General features: G+C 33.8%; 1 long non-coding RNA gene across 5 annotated transcripts; it reads left to right on the plus strand.

Annotated features, from left to right (window-relative positions):
• Window positions 1–572: 572 nt before the first annotated feature.
• Window positions 573–5,228, plus strand: LOC114162654. 5 transcript variants are annotated; one of them, XR_003599274.1, is made up of 9 exons: window positions 573–724; window positions 838–882; window positions 1,105–1,275; window positions 1,509–1,574; window positions 1,676–1,744; window positions 2,036–2,116; window positions 3,239–3,321; window positions 3,430–3,498; window positions 4,973–5,228. It is a non-coding gene; the product is annotated as an uncharacterized LOC114162654 (long non-coding RNA). The 5 variants fall into 5 exon arrangements; XR_003599270.1 differs by having other exon boundaries at window positions 573–882; XR_003599271.1 differs by lacking the exon at window positions 2,036–2,116 and having other exon boundaries at window positions 573–882.
• Window positions 5,229–5,530: the final 302 nt, after the last annotated feature.

Consider the following 5,530-nt stretch of genomic DNA (forward strand, 5'->3'; position numbering starts at 1 on the left):
TCCCAAACTTGGATCTCTTGTGATATTTTTATTTTTCACACCTATACATTTTTTTAAAACTTTTTCCTATTGAATCTTTATTAAAAACTAAGGAGGTTGAGGATTCTTCTAACTTTGTGAGATCTCTTCATTAAGAACCAGATCACAAACATTGTTGAATTTCAACTTATTACCAGTGACCTTTCAAATTTTTGGTAGAAAAAATTAAATAGTTAATGCTCATACTTCATCATCAAATTTAATTTAAATATAACAAAATTAAGCTGGAATTATCATTAGAAATCACATCATCTAAAATATGACTGAATAATAATATATAAATACATTACAGGAAAAATATTTTTTTAACGTCACTCACCTAATGGCGGTCTTAATAAAATGCCATTATGTAAAAAATTTAAAAGATTATAAAAATTTGCAGTCAGTTTTTAAAACCGACGGGATATGCTAATATAATCTGTTTAGATTATTTTTATATTAAGTGGTATTTTGCAGGTACAAAGTTGATTGACACGCTTACATTGCAGTGTTCTTTACATAGAGTTGATCCTTTCTTTTTTTTGTAAGTCATCTTTTCTTCTACTGGAAGTATCTTCTTTTCTTCTACTGGAAGTATCTTCTTTTTTTCTTGGAAGCCAATCCTCTCTTCCCACGAGAGCCATTCTTGAAAATCATTTTCTTTTCCTCATGCAATTTTCTTTCTATAAGTATTTTCCCCTTTTTTGTAAGTTGATTTCCTCTTCTTGTAGTTTATTTTTTTCTTGAAATTCGATTTTCTTTTGAAGCTCGTAAACCCTAATTACAATTGTTGATATGTGTTTTTGTATTGGTTTCGAGGCAAAGCTCAATATCGTAGCTCTGATGATAATACCAGTCATAGAGGTAATGATACTCAACATTTTCGCCCTAGATTCCCTTATGGTTCTTGGAATGAGACTCCACAACTGTCACAAAATCTTAGTGGTTTGAAAAGAGGGAGAATTGACAATGAAAAGATGTTTTTGGATGTTCATGTGTATATAAGATGCTTAATTGCTTTATTTTCTTGTTGCATCTCTTACACTTTTGTTTCTTCTTTTTAATACAAAAAATCGTTGTGCTCAGAATGGAGAACCAGGAAACCAAGTTAATATATTATCACATCACTAGAATTTACCAAAAACTTTAGCAGAGATGATTACCATGGAGAAGTTGCTTCAGTTCCTAGATTCTGTTCCTTGTAAAATCAGAGCAAAGCGAGGGTCTGCTACTCATCCTCGTAGCATTGCTGAAATGGTGGGATTTTGTCTTCCGAATTGAATTTAATTAGAATGCACAGAAAATGTTGAAGCTTTTTATAAATTGATGATTTCTGATTAATCGACCATGTAAAAACCTTATTAGGATATCATAAAATTAAACTTATTTTAGAGCCAAAAGAACAAAGAAGATATTGTGTAGACTTTTTGAATTCTTGAAGTAATTTGAATAAAAGATGGTTCTGAGGTGTTGTGCATGTCTTGTTTCAGGTGAGAAGAACTCGGAGTAGAGAAAGAATGATGAAATTATAAGAGCTTGTTCCAAACATGGATAAGGTAAGATCATAAGCACATTTAACTTTGGAATGTGTCGATTCTATGTTACAATGTTGTAGTTGTGGTTAAAAAGTTAACATTCTTCTACATTCACTTGACAGCAAACCAACACAGCAGACATGTTGGACTTAGTTGTTGAATACATTAAAGATCTTCATAAACAATTTAAGGTAAATACAAAAACATACATTTACAAATTCAAAAGCATTAAATCATGTTACTATTATGCATGCACTCATTTTTCATACACATACATTGTTTTTTTAGTTTTTGTGATATAAATGTCTCTGACTGTGTGTTGGTGACTATGAACATATCTAGTATTGTGTATGATTGTAGTGGGTTGCATGATGGCTTTACCAAACTCTGAACATATATAGTATTGTCTCTTTGGGTAAATATTTTTAATACAACCTAATATTTTTGTATTCTAATTTTTTTCATTGGTACATTTACTGTAGTTTTAAAACTGCAAGATGTTGTTCTCAAGGATTTTAGCAGTTTTGGAATTTTATCATACCAGTTGACAGAATTTTTGAGAGGTAAAACTTTCAAAAATAGATTAAATAAATATATTGAGATGTCTATCTAGTGCAATTTATTGGAATCTCCGTCAATTTCAAATATTGATGGCACTTTGAGCTTCTTTTGGGTAGAACAAGTGGGTGCAAATTCTACTTTATTGTTTGTTGTTTTGTGAATTGATACTAACCGAAATTATACACTATGTAGAGTTGTAGTTTATTATTAATGTTTATTATAGCATAATGGGGTAAAGTAATTTAGGAAGTGATTGATGTCCTTCATAGAACTTATATTAGTGATTGGTTGTCATATTATGCAATAGTTTCGGGATCTCTTTGTTATTAAGAGATTTCATACTCTTATATCTTTATATTGGTTTAAAGATGCTATGTTCTACATATTAGATCTTTTAATACTTTCCACAGATATAACCCTCAATAGGTTAAAGGTCTGCTTTTCTTTTAACATAACTAGTATACTAATACCGACTCGTGCGTACGCACGAACGTATTTGTTTTATTTTGTATATTAAAATAATAAAATAGTAAAAGTATTATGTAATGAAATATTATGAAAATTAAGTTATATTGTTGTAAATGTTGTTATTAAAGTAATGAAATAGTAAATCTAAGTGATGCAATAATAATTTTAATTTAAATATAATAAATATAATTGATATCACAATATAATACAGTTAATTGATTTTACAAAATAATTATAATAATCTATAATTTGTGCGAACATTTATTTTGTTTTTTTTTAATTTTTTTAGAATAATAATATAATTGTTATTATATTTATTTAACCATTAAAAATACTAATAATAATATTAATATAAATTATGAATTTTAAAAATTTTAAAAGATTAAATGATTAAAAATTTATTTAGCAAAAATTTTTAGTATAACAACATTTTTTATAATTAAAAAAATCATACTTATAGTAATAACACCATTATGAATAGTAATAGTAATAATAATAATAAAAATAATAATGATAATAATTGTAAGGCCCGTTAATATTATTCTTTACCTTCCTGCCCTAAATTAAATGGTTGTCCTTGTAAGTGAGCCTAAGGGCTGGCCTAGTAAATAAAATCCTTCTTAGTTGTCCTAAGTCACATTTTCCATTCATTTCAGAGAACCTAAGAATGTAGTCGTCAACCCCTCCGCTAGGGTTTTGCTTCCACTGTCACGTTGAGCTAAGAGAACTTGTGCTCCATGTAAGTATCTCTTCTAGTCGTGCTGGTTCCCTTTTACCATCTTTTCGTAATTTCGGTTAAAAGCCTCTGTTAACGTCATTTTCTGGTTCTGTCCCACCCCTATTTCAGCCCATAGTTCATCCTTAGAGCTGATGCGCTCGTGGTCGTGCCGTCGGGGTCTTAGCTAAACTTTTCCAGGTACGGAGAAGTTAGAGTCTGAGTCTTGATTGTTTTATGGCTGAGATTGAGTTTGTTAGATGTTGTATGTATTATATGATTGTGTTGAATGCGTGAACTGCCATGTACTGTCTTTTGGGTGCAAGCATGTGATTGTTGCAGGTGGAACAGTGGTGGGATCTGTTAATCTCGCCCAGGCGAGAGTAACTCGCCCAGGCGAGACTTGCAGGAGTAAACTAAGGGTTTGCGAAACCTCGCCCAGGCGGAGGACTCTGGTTTTGAGCGAGGCCCAGTCTCGCTCAAGCGAGAGCCACTCGCCTAAGCGAGGAGGAGTGGAGGCTTGGAATGCTGCTGTGGTCTAGACCAGGCGAGGGACGTCATTGTTGGGCGAGAAGTTGTCTCGCTCGGGCAAGCCAGGAATCGCCTAAGCAAGCCTGCGAGAAAGTTCCAGCCCTAGTCACGATCTCGCCTAAGCGAGAGTACCCCTCTCGCCTGAGCGAGGGCTCTTGACTTGAGCGAGATGCGCTGCGGGTTGGGGGACTTTGATAAATTGTGAATTGTATTGTTGGTTTATGATGTGTTTGTGTGATGTATGAAATCTGTGAAATGAAAGGCATGGTATGTTCTGTATTATAAATTGGATGGATGTGATTGAAGAATCTTGGCATGTGAAATCAATGAATGGGTTGGAATTAAAGGGGCCATGATATTGTTATGAGATGATACCCTATACTCATGGGATGGAAATGACCAATGGTATGGATTCAACATGGGATTCGAATGAGGATTCATTTTCAGGGGTTGGTACGAAATTGTAAGCATGATTAATGTTCTCTCAATGTTGATGTATGAGTTTTAGTCCGTGTCAGTGTGTAATTCCTTGGAGTCTCTAGGTGAGACCTCCGGGGTTGCGCTTCAGTGGTCGAGACGTAATTTCATGATCCCTGTTAGTGGGTGTTCATGGCGGTGCCCCATTTGTATGGTCTAGTAAGGATTCAAGGTAAGGTTGCATCTTAACACTCTAAGGAGTCGGTTACTCTCACTTAGAGCGGACTGACTCTTGTGGTGAGAGTAGCAGGAGGCCCGAAATTCATTAAGGGCTAACCTTGTGGTGAGGAATTGATTCATTGTAACACTTGTGACATGGTTTGGGGGTGAGCAGTTTGGGGGTGAGCAGTTTGGGGGTGAGCAGTTTGGGGGTGAGCAGTTCGGAAGTGAGCAGTTCGGGGGTGAGCAGAGGTATTCACCACAAGTGCAAGCATCCGTTGAATCCGACCGGACTATACGTATCTGGATGAGTCGAGTCAGGGTCTAGTGTATTATTTGTGAAGTCAGAACATGTTTGGGTGATATATATATATAAAATGTTGGATTGTGCATTGATGTGTGGCTACTTGATGAACTGTTCTACTCTAGCTTACCCTGTTTGTTATCCGGTTATCTTGTATGTGGTTCTTCTTCTTGCGATGATCATCGATTAAATTGATTGGAGCAGATGGGCGAGGTCCTCGTGGTCAACAAGGGAATGGTGACTCCGCTGCTTAGCCATCTAGGCTGGACTTTCCTTTTGTTTTAAGCTTTCTTTTGGGGGCCACGACCCATGTATTTGACTACCCACTAAACTTCTATTTTTGTTTGGTTTCCTGTATCTACTTAGTTAACGTCTTGGTATGCCTTGTTTCATCGGGAGGCGTTTTGTGGAAAACACATAAGACTGCTGCTATGCTATTATGTTGTGACATTTTCTTTAATTTCTGCTATTAATTAAATGGGGTGTTACAATAATATTTATGCTATAAATATTAATATTAATGCTAATACTAAGGTGAATGTCAACTATTATAATTTATAATTATATATAAAGACATGCATTAACAACAAAACATATAAAAATGACAAGTAATTGAAATATGACAAGTATTAGTATTATTTTTTCTACTAATAATAATATTAATATTAATATTAATCAACTACATATGTAAAGAGATAAATATCTTTGGTGTCCTTTTTATTTTATCAATTTTATCTTCTTAATTATTATATTTTAAATTTA

Source organism: Vigna unguiculata, chromosome 9 (assembly GCF_004118075.2).
Source record: "Vigna unguiculata cultivar IT97K-499-35 chromosome 9, ASM411807v1, whole genome shotgun sequence".
Lineage (NCBI taxonomy): Eukaryota > Viridiplantae > Streptophyta > Magnoliopsida > Fabales > Fabaceae > Vigna > Vigna unguiculata.